Source organism: Crinia signifera, chromosome 6, assembly GCF_055691185.1.
Source record: "Crinia signifera chromosome 6, ASM5569118v1, whole genome shotgun sequence".
NCBI classification, from domain to species: domain Eukaryota; kingdom Metazoa; phylum Chordata; class Amphibia; order Anura; family Myobatrachidae; genus Crinia; species Crinia signifera.
Genome location: NC_139222.1, coordinates 251,406,787 through 251,427,636, shown reverse-complemented (window position 1 = coordinate 251,427,636; position 20,850 = coordinate 251,406,787). Strand labels below are relative to the sequence as shown.

Below are 20,850 nucleotides of genomic sequence, written 5' to 3'. Positions count from 1 at the left end.
CATGCAACTTATTATTTTTTATTTTTTTTTAAATGTAATTCTCTGTAACCCTTTATTTTCACAGCAAATTTATTCTGTTAAATTTTCAGAACAGTCATTACATGCGGAAATAAATCTACACTGAAAATAAATTGACCATTCAGCGGAAAGTATCTTTCAACCTTGTAACCAACGGTAAAACATGCTGAATGCAAATGTATCACATTGAGAAGCCGTATAACAGTCTGAAGGGAAGATTGTTTAAAGTTTATTTTTAATGAAAGAAAATAAATAGATAGATAAATGGTAGATACAGTAGATCATACCTCTCTAACTATTGTTGCATCAGAAGTGGAAGGAGGAGCCTAGCCATGGGTGTAGCATGACCCCCGTTTTTATCATTTGTAGACATGCCCCCGGTCTCTCATCTTTGCAGAGCAGCGGAGATCACCGGCTCCACCAACCTACCCTTCCACCCACCTGCGACTGTCCCCCTGTCTTTGGGTCAGTTTGGCGGTATGGATAGGTTGATAGGAAAATAGATATATAGATGGACCAGTAGAACTATCTAACATTTCTGATTGGCTATTTAAGTACTGACCTCTCAACTCATTTATTAGTGCCGTCACACACGGTAAATTTTGTTAAGTTGCCATCTACTCAGATTTACTTATACCCCTTTCAGACAGAAAAGTCTGAAAATCCCGGCAAATACACGGCATTTCAAATGCCGTGTCAATTTGCCGGGAGCAGCCTGACCCCCCTTCACACAGAAGAACAAAATTACCGGGTTGAAAATTTCTACCTGGTAATTTGCTGAATAACACGGGTAATTCTTCTGTGTGAAAGGGTCAACATGGGTCATAAATCCCGTGTCCTCGACCCTGGTCAATTCCCGGGTCGGAAACACGGGATTTATGACACGGGTGTGCCCTTTCACACAGAAAAAGGACCCGTGTATTTAATGAAATTCCCGGGTGGAACTGCTTCACCCGGGTATTTCATTTTCTGTGTGAAAGGGGTAATATTTGTCATTTCCATTTGTACTTCTGCAGAAGTAAGGATTTTAGGTGTATTTATTTTTTATTTATTACCAGTTTCTTATATAGTCCACACATATTCCGCAGCGCTTTACAGAGAATATATGAACACTCACATCAGTCCCTGCCCCAGTGGAGCTTACAATCTAAATTCCCTACTACATGTACACGCACACACCTTCATTCTAGAGTTAATTTTGTTAGAAGCCCATTAACCTACCAGTATATTTTTAGATTGTGGGAGGAAACCAGAGTACCCGCGCAAGTACGGGGAGAATATACAAACTCTGCACAGTTAGGGCCATGATGGGAATCAAACCCATGACCTCAGCGCTGTGAAGCAGTAATGCTAACCACCATCTGTACTGCTCGATTTTATTATATTTAGTGAAGTTATAACGTGTTACACAAGGCATCTGGAGGGTTTTATTTTTTATATAATCAATATGGTACTGCTGCATTTTGAGTGATTATTTGTGACTAATGCACACAGGAAAAAATAAATGTACCCATGCTGGAAGAAAAGTGCATCTAACGCTGCTCAAGGGTCATTGTTCCCAGTTGCCACATAGCTGGACACATTTAATGTCAACACAGCTGCTTGATGCTAACAGAGAATGCCCGAAAATGTCCTATAAGGCCATCTTTAGGTTTGACATTGATAGCAATGTATATTGACAGTAAAAAATGCATAGGGGCCCAGTGTGCAAGATGGCCCTCTTACCACAAAAAATAAACTGCACCAGCACATGCTGAGAACTTCACAAGGACTGTGCCTTAAGACCACTGTGTATGTCCATTATCTTCAGGAATATGGCATCTGCTCCATACTGCATTTCCAGTGACACTAGGAGGCAGAGGCGTTTTAAGAGAGCTGGGGGCATGTGTGCAGGCTCTGATTGGGCCCCCTCCTCTCCTGCAGTGCAGTACACCGTGGTTTGGGCCAATGTCTCCTGTGCAGGTTTCTGGGAACATGGCACAGGTCTCCTGCAACATGTCCCGGGGCAGATTTCTTGTGCACTTGAAAATGCTAATGGGCAGCAGCCATTTTCCCAGTGATATTTGCAGCTGCGCAGCCAGAGCCGGACCAACAGAGAGGTGAGTATAAATAAATGGGTGCAGGGTGTGTGGTGTGAGGGCCCCCGGGGCCTGCACACATTCTGTCACACGTAGCCGCGACGGAGCGCGGCGGGTACAGTACTCACCCGTCCGCGCCCGCCGCTGGCTAGCGTGTGCAGGTCTCGGTCTGCGGTGTGCGGGTAGCAGCAGCTCCAGGTGGCGATGGCAGCAGGGGAGCATCGGGTAGCGGCGTCCTTGCAGATAGCGGCGCCGGGAGGCCGGCGTCGCCATCTTGGTTAAGGGCAGGAGACAGATTGGCCCAGAGTGGAGGTTCCCTCCTCATCCTGCGCTGACAACCAATGGCAGCCGCCCCCTGGGGATATAGGGGATCTGCCTAGGCTGATCAGTGTCAGTGCAATGAGTCTTTGGAGTCATTCACAACTCCTAGCTGATTCCCGGATCCTGGCTCTTTCTCTCCTGACTCTGGTGCCTTGCTCCCTGCATCTTTCTACAAGGAAGTTTTCTCCTGACACCAATGCTGCAAGTACTACCTAGTGCTTGTTCCTGCTTGTTTCCCAGAATTACCCTGCTAAGCTTTCCGCTGTCCTCCTTCATTCAACTCATTCATTCCATCATCTTTCAGTCAATCGGATCCATTTTTTCTATCATCAAATCAATCTCTTTCCGGATCTTCCTCTATGTACTCTGGCTCATCAAGTATACGTTTCCAGATTTACCTGCCCGTTATTAGTATTGTGCTGGACTCTATTTAAGTTATCCAACTGTCACTTAAAGAAGTACTTGAGTGAAGTTTACCATTTATGAAATCCGTTATTAAACCGGCACGTTTCAATCCTACTTCTCCTGGTACGTCTCCAGTTCCTGTGCACAACACGACTCCATCCAGCCCTTTAGCCGTGACACATTCTAGATAAACCACTGTAAATATAATGCATTCTGTTCTCATAATTTATGTGACTTCTAAAAAACAAAACTTTATTAGAAGCCACAAAGACTTTTTGTGCCACGCTGACATTTAGGGCGGGATGTACTAAGGGAAAATGCGGTAAAACCCCCGTTTTACCGCATTTTCCTATGTACTATTGGGTAGCGATACCCTATAGAAGCCTATGGGCTTCTTTTCGCCGCCTCGCCGCAACCCCGCCGCCTTGCCGACCCCCCTTTCCTCCCTCCCTTGGGCTTACCTTCTTGCAGGTCCTCCTGGACCCCGAAAGGTAAGCCCTTCCTCCCCCTATCAACGCAGCCGGACTTCCTTCCGGCTGCAGGGGGGAGGAGGAGGCGCCGGGGACAGCCTGCTTAGCTGCCCCTGGCGTGTAGGCATCAGGAGGCTGCAGGGAGGAGACAGAGACCCCCCGAAGACCACAGTACAGGTATCGCGGGGGGGCTCCGTCACTGCATCGCGATGCCAGCCGCATATGTTAGTACATATGCGCTGGCATCACGGAGGACAGCCTGCGAAGGGCGGCGATGTATATTAATACATCCCTCCCTTATTCAGCAATCACGGTGTTCAGAGAGAGCACATGTACAATGCTTTACAATCTGATCTTTTCACTTTATAAATATTTTTTATTTATTTTTCACAAATTTTACACATTATGAAATACAATTGAATTGATATGAAGTTACTACTTAATACAAATATCAATAAAAAGAGATATTGAGATATATATACAGCTTATTTTAACCAATTTCATTGAGATTTTTTTTTGTATCAGCCTCATTGGAGTAAATTGAGATACATATACAAATTATTTTAACCAGTTACCTTAAGTATATTTCTGTTAAACTTAATGTATCTCATTGGAGTATTATTATAATATTTATATATGTCTATTAAAATAATTGAAGTTTGTTAACTAATTATTATTCCTATAAATTACTAACACATAGGGAAAAAAAATCGGTACTTATGTATTATCTGGGCTCCCATGTTAAATGCACCCCATTTTTTCATACCCCTACTATCCAACTACGGATGGAGTTGATTTTATATAGTGTGGCGAGCACAGCGAGCCCCCGCGCCCGAAGTGTGGCGAGCGCAGCGAGCCCAGCGAGGGGACGCAGTCTCATAAGAAAAACGGGAGCCCAGATATTACATAAGTGCCAAAAAGTCTGATCTGATCTTGTGTGCCATCCAAGTCCCAAAGTGATGGCACTAAGCGAAGGAACAATAAGGGAAGAAACATGCATAAAAACTTCAGATAGAACAAGCTGTGCACAGACATGCGAGTCAGTAATAAAGAGGTGCATACATTTGTTATGCTTGACTACAGTACATATCCTTCATCACCTTCTTTCCACCAGTTGTTTAATAAAATGATCAGCATGACTCCAGGAGTATAAAGCTTAGGATAGGTCATGTCTTAAAAGAATTTAAGCATAAAATGATCCTGGATCTTATGTTGTTCTGCATTCAGGGGCTGGCTGGCAACTTTTAGCCTGGGGGGCAACACAAGCAAGTGGCCCACCACCATCACCATCGTTTCACCACCCTACCCTCCCTCTCCCCTCTATCTAGTATGCAGCAATTTTTAAACAATCATTTCCCCCCACACACAGCTGAAATAGGGACAGTGCGCGCCGAAGCAGCACGCCAACGGTTTTGATTTCAATCTCTTATTCAAAAAGCACACTACAGCAACGTTTCAACACAACATGTCGTCATCAGGCTAATTTGCAAATGACAATAGCATTCCTTATATCCCCCTCCTCACACTCACCAGCCCGCGAAAATCCACACAGCCAGAGCTGGCAATAGAAACAAGTGACATCATCAAGGTGAGACGCTGACACAGCGTCATGAAAGAACATCGGGTTGCCAAGGGGACGTCGCCCGCAGCACATAGCAAGTGCGTGCGCGGCTGCCATGGAAACGCCACCAGACGCACACAGCACCCGCGTGCACGACTGAGTAGTCCCGGCGGCATCTCGTTCACAGTGTAACAGAAATAATATTATAATGTAACGAACAGGTGCATATTTAAATACAATGTATACAAACATTTAACCAGGCTCATCACACTTCATTTAGCAATTACAGTACATGTAGGTGTACCCCACCACAATGATATAACCACTAACATGAAAGCTCATAATTAGTCGGTAAGACTGTACCCGCAGCAAATCAACTTAATTCACCCATGCTATAACCGCCCCTATCCGCCCATGCTATGCCCACCCATATTCACCCATGTTATACCCACCCCTATTCGTCCATGCTATACCCACCCCTATTCGCCCATGCTATACCGGCATCTATTCACGCATGCTATACCCACCCATATTCACCCATGCTATAACCGCCCCTATCCGCCCATGCTATGCCCACCCATATTCACCCATGCTATACCCGCCCCCATTCACCCATGCTATACCCGCTTCTATTCACCCATGCTATACCCGCATCTATTCACCTTTACTATACCCACCCCTATTCACCCATGATATACCCAACACAACTCTATTCACCCATGCTATACTTGCCCCTACTAAACCATGATATACCCACCACACCCCTATTCACCCATGCTATACCCACCACACCCCTACTGACCCATGCTATACCCGCCACACCACTAATCACCCATGCTATACCCGTCACACCCCAAATCACCCATGCTATACCTGCCACACCCCTAATCACTCATGCTATACCCGCCACACCCCTACTCACCCATGCTATACCCGCCACACCCCTACTCACCCATGCTATACCCGCCACACCCCTACTCACCCATGCTATACCCGCCACACCCCTACTCACCCATGCTATACCCGCCACACCCCTACTCACCCATGCTATACCGCCACACCCCTACTCACCCATGCTATACCCGCCACACCCCTACTCACCCATGCTATACCCGCCACACCCCTACTCACCCATGCTATACCCCCCGCCACACCCCTACTCTCCCATGCTATACCCACCACACCCCTATTCACCCATGCTATACCCGCCACATCCCTATTCACCCATGCTATACCCGCCACACCCCTACTCACCTACTCCACACAAATGTCCAGTGATACAACCAGTAGTAGAAGACCGCACTCAGATGATGGTGAGCTTGTCGTACAGTTACTGGGCGGGCAATGAGTGACTATAGATATAATAGGCATACAGGTATGATAATGGAGTCAGAGGAGGGCGTCCATGTTACTACTATTGGTGTGCAGATAAATAACAGGTTCTCTGACCTTCTTTACAGAGAATCTCCGTCCTGATCCGAGCTCCTCCACAAGGCAGGTCACCCCAATGGCTCTGGCCCCCCATTCTTCCAGCACCTGGGAGGAAAATGTGTCAGGAAGGAATGTGAACCCAGTTTAGGGTGTGGGCATTACATGTGAAATTATTCTGGAGGATTATATGTGACATTATGCTGGAGGGATTACATGTGACATGGAGAGGGGGGATACAAGTGACATGGAGCAGGTGAAAAAACACATAACATATATATTTACATCACATAGCACTAAAGTATTAGTGCTATGTGCCTGCCGTGACCCTGCGCTGCGCCCCAGTGGAGATGGTCTCTCCCCCCCCCCCCCCCGCGCGACTGCGAGTGCGGACCCATACTTACGGCACTGCTGGCCGCGCTGTCATCCAGACTGACAGACACTAGAGGTACAACAGTATCTCTAGTGTCTGTCTCCTCCAAGGCGGCGGCCATTTTTGGAGGGGCCGTCGCCGTATATGGAGGCCTGCGCTGTGTGCAGCAGGACCCGGAGCCGGAGATGGCTGCGGCAGCAGGGCTGTGCAAAATGCACACAGCCGGCCCCGGCCCAGCCACTTCAAACCAGCCCGGGGGGCATGTGGCATCCTGCCCCCCGGCCCAGCCCGCCCCTGTCTGCATTGACTCCTGACATCAAATCTCTATGGAGATTCACATTAGAAATCAGTGTGTTATATTTAAAGGCATGTAAAATTAAATATTTGTGAAATATTCCCCCCAACAAACACCCAGGGGCTGCCTGTAAATATTAAGTATCTCCAGGATGTGCTGTATAAAGGACCAGCAACAGAAATCTTAGGGCCCCATACACTGATATCTCTGAGGGATCCACAGCCCTTCAAGCAATATCAAACCCCCCTCCTGTCCCAGCCCCATACTGTAACATAAGCTGGAAGCGCCCTGTGCCTTTGGCAGGAGCACATGGTTCTGGAGAGCAGGTGCCGTGCACTGCTGTGGCTCCGCAAGGTGGGCAGACTGGCAGAGGCAGAACTGGTTCCACCCTGTTTTGGCCCACTTTAACTCATTACCGACACCATCAGTGGCCCACTTAGAGCACTCATTTTCCCTTTCACTGTCCTCCACTTGTCACCCTCATCCCTCATAGTCCACCTCATAGCACTCCCCTTCTCAAGCATCCACCTCACAAACCCCACTTTCCCAGCCCCTTCTAACAATCACTTCACAGCACCCCCGCCTTTAATGCCTTTGGTTACCTGTGTTTTACCATATTCAATATAAAACACTTCTACTCGCATATAAAGCTACTAACCATACTGCACCAGCTTATATCTCTGCACTTATCCCAAAATATCTCCCATCTCGACCACTCCGCTCTGCACAAGATCTGTGTCTCTCTTCTGCACGGATCACTAGCTCCCATTCACTATTACAGGACTTTCATCGGGCTGCTCCCATCCTATGGAATGCCCTTCCATGCACAATAAGACTCTCCGCTAGCCTCCAAACTTTCAAGCGTTCCCTGAAAACTCACTTCTTCACGCAAACCTATCATATTTAAGTTCTACACGCATAACCCTCTAAGGCACTTGTGTATTATATAGCTTCCCTTCTGGACCTGTAACTTGGTGGGACTGCTATGCTACTGTATTACTGGTGCCTGTCCTTGTGTTTCCCTCCTATATCCCTATAGATTGTAAGCTTGCAGCAGGGCCCTCCTACCTCCAAGTCTGTCTGTTGTTACCCAGTTTGTTTTATCACTGTCTACTATTGTAAAGCGCAACGGAATCTGCTGCGCTATATAAGAAACTGTAAATAAATAATAAAATAATAAATAAATAATGCACTCTCTCCCCTTAAACTACTGCCACACAGCACCCCCTCTACCCATTAAGTGTTCACCTTATAACACTTTCTCACCTCATTCAATGTCCCCCCAGTACTCCATGGGGATCCAAAAATCACCCCACAGCACACACATATGTACCTTTTGCTAGTGTCCTATTGCTGCCTATGATGGCTTGCTTAGCCTCCTAACAGCGGCACACAGCAGGCCACATGTGAGAGAAGCTCAGAGTGGGGGAGCTGCTCGGCCAGCTGCTGGAAGGGTGTTAGTACAGGGTGGCGGGACGGGAGCAGCCTCTATACTTGCCTCCTTCCAGCCTCCCAGTGCAGTGCAGCCGGGGAACTGAGCTGAGTTCATAGTTGAGTGAGGGGACTGGCTTTGAGGCCCCACAAATCATTTGGGCCTGGGACGACTGTCCCCTATGACCCCCCCCCCCCCTTGTCGCCGTGCCTGGCTGTATGCAATGGCATCACTTATCCCTTCCACACCTGGTGTAGTATCAGCTGCTAAAATGGGATGTGGCTTTGCAGAACAGGGTGTGGCTTCATCTGAGTGGCATGGCTAAATGTCTTGACCCCCGGTTCTGTCTCTCTGATTTGTTTGCAAGACATCAACATGGTGACAGTAATGTTACTGAGTCTGCTCTTTGGTGTTGATCCTGCGCGGGTGACACCGGCCGGTGTGCCCACATCCAGTGATTGTACAGGGACTGTAGCAAATACTGGAACCCATTTTCAATTGTAAAAGCAAACGCTATTGGTTTCTCTGTGAGCTGTTAAAATGACAATTTGCCAAGGTCTGGAATGAGTCTGTGTACAGAGCTGAATCAGCCCAGATACAGTAACTAAAAATTAGTGATTTTCTTTTACCCATGACAGGGATAAAATAGTCCAGCAGCAGTAGCAGCCGTCACCAGCATGCTTCCTGAGAGGCTCCTCGTACATGTTTTGCCGTTGCTGCTGAGGTGCTTTACAGTGGCCAGCAGTAGGGGACTTTTATGCATTAATATAGAGAGGAAACTGTCTGGGTGCCTGACAGCTGTCACCAGGGAGAGGAAGAGAATAAAGCCTCCCTGTATAGTCCGGTTATGTAGCAAAAACCAGAATGGTCTAGACATCACGGGGAGGCTGTAATCTCCCCTTCCCCATGTCCCTGGTGAAAGCTATCACAGGCATCCTGCCAAATTTTTGGCGGACGCCAATGTCATGTGACGTCAGCCGCCCGCCCCAAGCAGGCATAGACAAACTTGCATTTGCATAAAATGCTGGATGTTCCACTGCTTCCACCCCCTGCCCCCCCCCCCCCCTCCCCGAAGCGAACGGCTCCAACAAGTGTGAAACTCTCCCCCCCCTGCCGGAAAATTTTGGCAGTGCCCCCCAACCGCTTCCTCAACCCCCCCAAATAAAGTTTACCCTCACTCACCCATCCACTTGCCATCGCTGGTTCTACCGGACCTGCAAATCTACTTGCCTGCGATCCCGGCGATCTTTCTACTGCTAATGAAAAATGCCTCCAACAAAATGGCTGCCCCTAACAGCAGACCGTTTTTAAGAATGCTAGAGGAGGCTGCCTCCTCTAGCATCCTCAAAACCTGTCTGCTGTAAGGGGGTGGGCATTTTGTTAGGGCTATTATTCATTAGCAGCAGGACAAGCGCCGGGAGTCAGGACTGCCGGAAAGTAGATCTGCAAGTCCCGTCAGGCAGCAGCGGTTCAGTGATAGCCCCACAGACCCCTGGCACCCACATTTACTCAGCGCCTTCCCACCACGATGGGGTCTGTGGGGCGATTGTAACACCACTGGATTTAGGGATTATCTGCAATAGGCAAGAAATGACGACAAGTAGGTGGGAATGGTAAATCCTGCAGCGCCCCTTCACAATATGTTGTGTAACTTCTGTATGGTGAATTCTAACCTTGTCCGATGACTTCTCAGTTTGCATGTACTTTATCTGTGATTATTCGGTGATTAAGTGAACATGTTTTCGTCTCTTCAACTTAGTAGTGCCGCCAACTCTAGTCTCGATGGGAGATTTAACATAATCATTAGCTGTACCTCCTGCTCGGTCACATTTAGAAAAGTGGCTGAGTAGGTGGTCTTGTTGAAGAGAATTGCATCTGTACAGTTGGCTATATTAAAAAATAAAGTCTGTAAATTCACCCACAAGGGAAGCACTGCAGTATTTCAGCTTAAATCTGTGTACCAGCCAGATATATCTTTTAATCTTTGTGTTTTAACCTTGAACTCACTTTGCTGGTACTGTGCAGAGCTTAAAGGTGTCATTGCACACAATATATGTCCAGAACAGTAATATCCGCTTCACACTCTTTAATGCTGGGTATTTCTCATGACAAAGTTTAATTCTGAAATAAATAAAAATAGATTAAAACTTTGAGACAATTTAAATTTGTAGGATATTTACAGTGCTGCTGCCAGGGCCGGCGCCACCACTAGGCAAATCTAGGCATTTGCCTAGGGCGCCGGCCACTGGAGGGCGGCATTTTTCCCCCCGTGCCGCGGGGGTACCTGTCCTGCGGCACTGTGTATTTAAAGCTGGCGGCGGCGGCAGCGGGGGGTCCCTGCAGTCAATAAGAAATAACGAGCGCTATCCGCCGGGCTATGCGGAAGCGCTTCTGTTGTGAAAACACTGTCCGCACGCTGATTGGCTGAGATTCAGCCAATCAGCGTGCGCCGTGCGGCCAGTGTTTTCACAACAGAAGCACTTCCGCATAGCTCGGCGGATAGCGCTCGTTGACTGCAGGGACCCCTCTCTGCCACCGCCGCCAGCTTTAAATACACAGCGCCGCAGGACAGGTACCCACCCTCCCCCGGCAGCGGGGCGCCCCCACCCCGACTCGCCTGGGGCGCTCCGGTGCCTTGCACCGGCCCTGGCTGCTGCTGATTCCAAAGAAGAAAATATTCTAATGCCGGTGTAGACACCCAAAAAACATGGCTGATATGTCCCCGTTTTTCTAAAAGGAACCCCCTCCCATCAAAGGTGTACCTAGATATTAGTGTGCCCCATAGCAAAAGTTTGTAAGGGCCCCCTATTTAGCAACTGATGGTGATAAATGTATGTAAAACATATTACTTCGACATTAAAGATGGGCCCCCTTCAGCTCTGGGCCCCATAGCTGCTGCACCCCTTGCACTTATGGTAGATACGCCCTTGCCTCCCATCTTCCAAACGCACTCAGTTTGTCAATCAGGCTGCAGTTTCATCCAATGCCGAGGCTGCTGGTTCTTTGCCCAACTGGCCTTATTCTGATTGCATCGCTCCCCTGCGCAATCGCACGGAGGAGCAATGTTTAGCATCTGCACATGCTGGGTGTGAGCAGGTAGTGCGGGTGGGGGGAATGGGGCTGCGGCCATGGAAACGCCCAGCATTTCATGGGTGTTCCCATGTAAATGTGCCTGTGACGTGGGTACGGGCAGTTGTCATCAGCGAATGTCACCTGCCTGCCCTCTTCCCTACAGGGAGCACGCAAATGTAGAGGTGTCTTACATCTGTGTGCACCTTCCAAATCATGTGATGGTACAATGATTTGGAAGGTGCACACAAACATCGGGGGCGGGGGAACTTGGTGAGCGACCTCCACACCTGCCAAAGTGCCTTGATCAGACAGGAGCCCATTGCCCCAGCTGTGTAAGGCAAGAATGTTAACTACTGGTGTCAAATTTTTTAATTTGAGGTCAACAGAGCACATGTCGACCCCTACATGGTCAAGAATGATAGTGTTGACATGATATAATGTCATTGTGAATGTTGACACAGGGCGATTTTTATCGCAAAAACTGCCGTTTTCGCACTTTTTCCCAAATTCGCATAATTAATGAGATGCGAAAATTGGCAAAAAATGCGGTATTTGCCACGAAATCGCACTTTTTGAAAGGGGCTGGCGATAGTGAGGTGCGTGTGTGTGTATGTTATAAAGTTTAACTTTTCTGTGTGTGTGTCACTGGCCACGGATGCCGGTGACAGCCCCGGGCTTCAGCCCTGGATGGGTGAAGCCTGGGGGGGGACCCCTTTACTGGGGGGTCCCCACTCCCCCAGGTACCCCGTCCAAGGCTGACCAGCCACGGTGCTCATGTTTTGGCCGGGGGACCTTATGTAAAAAGTGTCTCCCGGCTGTGGCATGACACCGAGTGCTGTTGGAGCCCGGTGCTGGTTTCAAAATACGGGGGACCCCCATATTTTTTGTCCCCTGTATTTTTGGAACCAGGACCGGTCCAAGAGTCCGGGGCTGGTTTCAGAAATACAGGGGACACCTATGCTTTTTGTCCCCCATATTTTTGTAACCAGGTTCGGCTCAATGAGCCCGGGGCTGGTTATGTACAGGAGGGGGGACCTCACGCCATTTTTTTTTCTTTATAACAAAATCGCACATTTTACCAAAATCGCACCTTTTCATGACAAAAAAAATCGCCCTTTTTCATGGCTAAAATCGCCCTATATCGCACTTTATCGCATTTTTCATGCCGGAATATGCACCTCATTAAATATGCGAATTCGCGGCAAAAATGCGATTTAAAAAAACGGCGATATAGGGATATTTGAGAAAAAAAATCGCATTTTCTCAAAAATAGTAAACCCACTAAATTTCGCCCAGGATTTCTAATTATTTTAGGGTTCCAATTAATTCAAGGGTTGGGCTTGGCGTTAGGGTTAGGCTACAGTTAGGGTTAGGCTCTGGTAACTGCTAGGGCCTTTTTTGTGGCTAGGGTTAATAAGTAGCCATATGCGAAACTACATAGCTGACATATCACATGTGCGAAAACACTATGTAGACAATGTGAATATCAACCTTTTGACATATTCACCTCCTAAAGGTTGACTTTCAGACAGTATCGGTGGTTTTCAACCTCAGTCCTCAAGTACCCCCAACAGTGCATGTTTTCCAGGTCTCCACACAGAATCACAAATTAAATATAATTACCTCCACCTTTGGATCTCCTAATCCCCCCCCCCCGGCCCTGCACGCCCCGAGAGGGACGCATGACCATCCCCAAAAAATGGGACGGTCCAGCAAAAATTGGGACATTTGGGAGGTATGCTGAATGGTTGAATCACTGAATCATAAAACTTATATGGGATGAATCATGTTTGTCTTATCCTGTAGGAGTGCATTCTAGCTGGCAGGATGGGCTGTTGCAGCAGAGCGAATAATCAGGATATGACAAGCACTGGGCTAGTATATGCTTGCAAGTTCCTGGGGAAGTGATCCCATCTCTACTGTACAGTATCTGTCCTTTCTTCTTAGCATTTCGGGTGGGATGCTCTAACATCCGCGACTGCCCTTAGAAACATAGAAACATAGAATTTGACGGCAGATAAGAACCACTTGGCCCATCTAGTCTGCCCCTTTTTTTAAACATGTTACCTCAAACCATATTTGATCCTTATTTTTTTTTAAGGATATCAATATGCCTATCCCAAGCATGTTTAAATTGTACTACTGTATTTGCATCTACCACCTCTGATGGTAGGCTATTCCACTTATCTACTACTCTTTCTGTGAAGTAATTCTTCCTCAGATTTCCCCTGAATCTTCCTCCCTCACTTTCAGTGCATGTCCTATTGTTCTGTTGCTCCTCTTCCTGTGAAGAATGTCTCCCTCCTGTACCTTATTAAAACCCTTGATATATTTGAAAGTTTCTATCATGTCCCCCCTTTCCCTTCTCTGCTCTAAAGTATACATATTAAGATCTTTTAGTCTTTCCTGGTAAGTTTTGTGATGTAGGCCATGCACCATTTTAGTTGCTCTTCTTTGTACAGTCTCTAATGTATTTATATCCTTCTGGAGATATGGCCTCCAGAACTGAACACAATACTCTAGGTGAGGTCGTACCAATGACCTATACAGTGGCATTATTACTTCTTTCTTTCTACTGCTGATACCTCTCCCTATGCAACCAAGCATCTGACTTGCCTTCTTCATTGCTTTGTTACATTGCCTACCTGCTTTTAAGTCCCCTGAAATAGTAAAACCTAGAGCCCTTCGCCGCACATCGCTGACATAATTATTGCATATGCTCTGACATATTCAATACTTATGGCAAAGGACAGCAATGCGGTGAGCCAGCAATGCACAGTGGGTTCCGGCAGCTCTCCCCTCCCACCCTTACCCTGCGCTGGTGCTGCTGCTGCGGCTGCAGCGGGGGCTGGCTCTCCTCCTCCTTCCTGCACCCAGAAGAGGATTTTCAGTGAAGGGAGGAGGGGGACACAGGTCTGGTCAGCACAGTGCTGTGCTGCCCGGACACAGGTGAGGGGGGGGTCGCAGGGGCGTAACTATAGCACCGCAGCCCCCGCCACCGCGGGGGGCGCTGTGCATGTGGGGGCGCCGGGGGCTGCGGTGCTATAGTTAAACCCCCCCTCAATCCTCCGCAGACTTACCTATCGCGCTGGTCCCGGCGGCTCCGTTCTTCTGCTGAGGACCACCACAAAATGGCCGCCCCCATATAGCACACAGTTCTCTGAAACTGTCTGCTGTATGGGGGCGGCCATTTTGTGGTGGTCCTCAGCAGAAGAACGGAGCCGCCGGGACCAGCGCTATAAGGTAAGGCTGTGGGGGATTGAGGGGGGGTTTGCATGGGCGGCGGGGTAGGGGTGCACGGCGGGGTAGGGGTGCTCGGCGGGGCGGCGGGGTAGGGGTGCTCGGCGGGGCGGCGGGGTAGGGGTGCTCGGCGGAGCGGCGACGGGTGGGGGCGCCCCCCCCCCCTAACAGTGGGGGGGGCGCCCAAAACGTAGCTACGCCACTGGGGGGTCGGGTCCATTCAGGGCAGCGGTGGGTCGTGGTAGAAGCCGATAGGCTTCTATGGGGCATCACATTTTTTGGCAAGCTGCTCAATCAGAGGTTATGTCACTCAGGTGCCAAAAGTTATGGGTAATTCAGAGATCTAGGTTATATACAGTATGTCTGCAGATATAGGGATAAGCCCCCAGGCCGTACATCAAGGTGTCTCTGGGGGTCCCTAATACTGACTATGGGTCAGGGCTTTTGCTGGTGATGACCCCCGTGGCGCTAACCCGGCAGGGGGGCTTTAGAGCATCCCACAATGCGGTAAAAACCCAGATAACAGGGTTTTTACCGCATTTTTAGTTTAGAGAATCCCGCCCTTCATGTGTTATATAATTCTTTTCTTTTAGCCCTTTTGTGCTCTTGCTTTATATAAACACTCAGGATAAAGCTTGGAAATACTCAGAGAGTTTGGTAATACTGTACCATGAATCAATTCTTAAAACCATTTTGTTAAATCTACTCCTGTACATTGGATAATTGTGCATTGTTTGGCTCCCATAGCACCTGGTTTGTGACCTTGACATTGCTCGCTGTCCAATCACCGTGAGCATTGTCCTGTTTATATGTTATTGATTGCTATTGTAGACAGGAAAAACCTAATCTGATAGTCGTCTCCTTGACTTTCATGCAGAGGGTTAGTAAATGTGAGTGACTAATAATCATCTTTACACTGGAAACAACTGTGGAGCTTTGTGCAATGATTATGCTGCTTACACCAGGCTCCCTTTCTTATGCACTTGGTAGGTTTTTACATTCTCATGTTCACATTACTTTAGACATTTAATTCATCAATTGTTGCTATAGACACAAAAAGTTAGAAGTGTGCAGAGTTGGGGGCGGGGGGTCATTCAGCATGCATCTATTTTTTACCATTTATCAACCTGATGCCCACCGCCCTAGGGGTATCGGGGACAGCCCCAGGCTTCAGCCTGGGCAGGGGTCACTCTAGTGGGGGGGCTCTTTTATTAGGGGGGGCCCACTCCTCCAAGGTTCCTGCCCGGGCTGACCAGCCACAGGGATGGAACTTATGTAAAAAGCTTCCCCCAGCTGTGGCATTACCCTGTGGGCCCGGTGATGGTTGCCAAAATACGGGGGACTCCTAGTCATTTCGTCCCCCCGTATTTTGGGAACCAGGATCGACCCTTGAGCCTGGTGCTGGATTTAGAAACCCTGGTGATCCCCTATGTTTTTGCTTCCCTGAATTCCTAAAACCAGGACCGGTTCTTTGAGCCCGTGGCTGGTTATGTTTTAACAAAAAACACACATTAACATGTCCACTAATGCGCACATTTTCTCGACTAAAAATCACACCATATCAAACTTTTCACCCGCTGATTCTCATCCCATGAAATAGTCCATTTTTTTGAATTCACGATAAAAATGTTACTGACCTGAATCTAGTCAAATAAAAATATACTTGCGAGAAATAATAATGTTTTAAAAAAGATTACAAGACATTAGTGTTCACACACCTTTTCCTCGGTTACGAACTGCAATCGCCATAACACTGTACAGTATTTATTTGACGGGATAAAAAGTTTTTATAATATAGACAATTATTTGGCACAATTGGGAAAAAGACAGTACGTATTAAAATAATTGAAATCACGACTACAGCTAAAACATAAACGGTATTTATGTGCCTGAAAAAAAAAAAAGATCATAAATCATACTGATACGCACCAACTGGGATTTTTTTGGAGTGAATGAAGATGATTCAGAGTTTGGATAAACTGAAGAATTGTGCAGATAATTGCTGAGCTGGAGGAGTGCATGAATTTATAGGTTGCATTCCTCTAACTTGTATTTAGATTTTCTTTATTAAAAACAATAAACAATCCGACATGTTGGCCATGCGGGTGGAGTTCCTAGTGGAGTTCCTAGTGCAGTTGCAAGGGGATGTGGTGGTGCACCTTGTTTATTGATGCTGGCAGGGCTGGCAACAGAAATCTTGGGGCTCTGTACAATGACATTTCTGGGGCCCCCCGCCCCACCTAATCCCAAACCCACACAAGCCTCTTCTGCGTGTACGTGGTATTCTAATTAGTATAATATGACAATAATGACATCAAACTTTTGCAGCTCCCTTTTGGCTGCCGCTGAGCATAGAACAGACAATCCAGGGTGTCGCACATGCGCAGAGAGGTGGCAGCGGACAGCGCGTATGGCCGGGCAGCAGATAGTAGACAGCGGGCCAGTTCATACAGATGACACACAGGGTGAGACTCAGCCACGGCGGATGGTACACAGTAGACAGCCTGACAGCTGGGCCGCAGGGGTCACTGACTCACAGCTAGTAAGGTACAGGTGCAGAGCTTTATTAAGGCTTGGGGGGGGGGGGGGGCGACTACCCAGAATTGGAGTGGGAAGCCAGCAAAGGTCAGTCAGAGGTGGCTGTAGTTCCTGCTGCTAATATCAATACAATGGGGACATGGAAGCTGCGGGAGTCAGCCGCATACTGAAATACATACGCATCGCAGCAGCTCTTCTGAAAGATATTTGCAAAACTACATCTCATCTGAATCTGACCCATAGGAAAAAAAAATATATATCACCAACAGTTCACATTTACTTGTTAAATAAAATAGAAAACTCACATACATTAGTAGCAAGGGAGCATGCTCCCACTACGCACAAGTGAAGTTAGGAGCCAGCGAAGTTCAGTCAGATTTATGCCTTATTTTGAGTTCAGAGAGGCTGTCACGGAGTACAGGACACAAGATCTGTCCTGCGCGTTCCCCTCCTCCGACCACCAGGGCCGGCGCCACCACTAGGCAAATCTAGGCATTTGCCTAGGGCGCCAGCCACTGGAGGGCGGCACTTCGCCCCTCGCCTCTCGCATGGAGGCTGCAGGGGTGTCCGTGCCGGGTACCTGCGGCGCTGTGTGATCTGGCGGCGGGGTACCTGCAGTGATGCGCACTTTCCAGAAGCCAGGTAGCGGCGTGGGAAACACTGCTGGGTTTGAAAACATTCTGCATGCTGATTGGCTGAGATTCAGCCAATCAGCGTGCGGCGAGTTTTCAAACCCATCAGTGCTTCCCGCGCCGCCGCCTGGCTGCCGGATAGCGCGCATCACTGCAGGGACCCCGCCACCAGATCACACAGCGCCGCAGGTACCCCCCCCTCTAGGCACCGGGGCGCCCCACCCCCCCCTCGCCTGGGGCGCTCCGGTGCCTTGCACCGGCCCTGCCGACCACAGCACACACGCAGTCACGGACTCCTACACAAAGCCAGCATTCCAAGGCAGCATCTCTCCTCCTGCGAGCTGCAGAGGAGAGTACAAATGTTGCTTTTTGCAGACACTCACGTCCCAGGTCCCAGTACTGCTCTGCGTCCCAGAGCGGCTCTGAGATTGGTCAGGTGCGCAGCAGGATCTGAAATAGATACTCGTTCTGCGGCAGCTGGTAAGGATGCTCTTTCAGGCAGGCCCTGTACAGGACGGGACACGGAAGCTCTGGGGCCCTTTAGATCCCCGGGGCCCATCACACTTGTCCCCCTAGACCCCCCCTGTAAAATGTTTAAAACAGATGTAACTATAGACCATCTGTTAAATATTAATACTGTATTCCATACACTATCCAATGTATGAAAAAAAAACAATTTTCAGGGCTGTTACCACTCCCCCAGACTACTGTACTTACTCCAATGCGCTGCAGAGTGGGATTACATTTGGAAACCCCCCTCTCAAAATCCTGTGTTTGCCACTATACAGGTCCTTTCCATGATTTCAGCTACTTCTGCTGTTCTACTGACTTTATGCTCCCTGTTTATGTGCATACAGCATTTCTCCCAACTTTTAAGTTTGCTCTTCAGACCACGATCCAGAGAGGGGACAAAGCCTTGAGTGGGTGGGTGTGGTCTTGTGTTTTCTGCCTTTTGGGGGAGTGCTTAGCATTCCCCAAGCAGATGGACAGCCCCCTGGTTCACATCTCTGCACTGTTTAGATGTCATACATATGTGGAGTAGAGCAGGGCTGCCCCAGCCTCTTCCCTCCCCACACACGCGCATATGTATATGTAGGGAAAGAAGATCAGGCTTTCTGAGAACATTTATAACATTAGGAAATCTTTGATAACACATCTACCACTTTCAGACCACAAATGTCAGGTCACTCCCAGGTTTGGGATACAGGTCCGTCCAGGGAGCGACCCAGGATTGGCAATCTGAAAACTCCCACAGCGATGCGGCTTATTGGTGGTGCATTATCGGGGGGCTGGGGAGGAGGCAGATCTTGGAGCTGATGCTGTCTTCAAGCACTGCCTCTTCCATAGTGTGAGTGGACCAGGGTTGCTCGACCCGGGTTACCTGTTCACACTGCACAGCAACCCGGGTCACAGTCATGTTCAACCCTGCTCATGATCAGCATTGAAGTGCCGGGAAACATAGTTACATAGTAGGTAAGGATGAATAAAGACTTTTGTCCATCAAGTTCAACCTAGGTTTTAATAGCATATCCCTTGTATGTTGTGAAATTTTTAAAGACAGATTATGATTACTATTTGTACCCATGGATGTTTTTAAAGAATAAATGTTTTATTTGAACATATTTATTGTCTCTGCCGACACCACTTCTCCAGGAAGAGAGTTCCAAAGTTTGACTGCTCTGACTGTAAAGAAGTTTTTTCTTCTAAGGGAACAAAATCTTTTTTTCTACTAATCTAAACTCATGCCCTCGTGTCCTAGATTCCTTTCTAGCAGTAAAAAGGGTGTTTGACAGTTCCTTATATTGGCCCCTGATATATTTGTACCGGTTGAGCATGTCCCCCCGTAAACGTCTCTTCTCTAGTGAAAATAGTCCTAAATTTCTCAATCTCTCCACGTAGCTTAAATTCTCCATTCCCCTAATAAGCTTTGTTGCTCTTTTTTGTATTTTTTCTAATTCCATGATGTCCTTTTTATAGTGTGAGGCCCAGAATTGTAGTCAATATTCAGGGTGAGGTCTAACCAATGATTTGTACAGAGGCATAATTACTTTTGAGTCTCTAGTTTCCATGCCCCTTTTAATACATGCGAGAATTATGTTGGCCTTTTTTGTTGCTATGTGACATTGAGCACTACACCCCAGTTTGTTATCTAACATGACTGTAGCGCTTTCAACCTTGGATAACACGGGTTGATTTGGCGGTTTGAAAGGGGTAATAACTTTGTCTGCACAATTCAATAAATATCATGAGGCAATGGAGTGCCGCGTAATCAATTTTTGGGGAATACATCAAATCCTTTGAAAATGGTGTACTTGTGATAAAGAAAAAAGACTATCACAGTCAGAAATTAGATGGATTCACTGTTTGGGCACCTTTGTACCCAAGGGTCTTAACAGTGAATTCAAATGAAAGCCTTTTCTGATATGAATTGATCCATGCTTGCGGTTAAGCACCATCTTATTTTCATTTTTGTGGGCAAGCACATTGGAACTGAAATGCAGATTATCGACAGTTTAATGTTATGAGCTAAGAGGAACTTTTTTAATTCAAATACCTCCCAATAAATATAATTTATTAGCTATTGTTTGTTCCCCAATGCTCCTCCGCACTAAAAATAGTAAGTGAGTTTGGATCATACTGTGTGGCATGATGTGGATTTTGGCTCATACTGTGTGGCATAATGTGAATTTTGGCTCAATTCGGGTGGTATAATGCTTAAGGGGCACTAGTATAAGTGGTCCAACTATTGTGGTGTATAATGTGTATAAGTGGTATATGGTGTGACACACTCCTTTCGAGTGGCCACACCCCCTTTTCTTGTACATGTGAGCATAATTACAGCCTTCACTTTTCCATACCCCCACTTCAAAATTTCCATTTCAAAATGATCTACTGCTGCCAGAGGTCACAGAATAATCTACTATTATTTTCCACCATAGGATAAGTAAATGCTCCACTTAATTTCCAGCATCCCATACTTTTTCTGT

The 20,850-nt window shown here is 47.6% G+C and overlaps 1 long non-coding RNA gene across 1 annotated transcript in view; it reads right to left on the bottom strand.

The window, feature by feature from the left end:
* Positions 1–6,560, bottom strand: part of LOC146007267 (uncharacterized) — a 40,803-nt gene extending 34,243 nt beyond the window's left edge. Inside the window, exon 1 of the long non-coding RNA XR_014444306.1 lies at positions 6,303–6,560. This is a non-coding gene — a long non-coding RNA (uncharacterized LOC146007267). The remainder of the gene's footprint in view (positions 1–6,302) is intronic.
* Between the last annotated feature and the right edge of the window lie 14,290 nt (positions 6,561–20,850).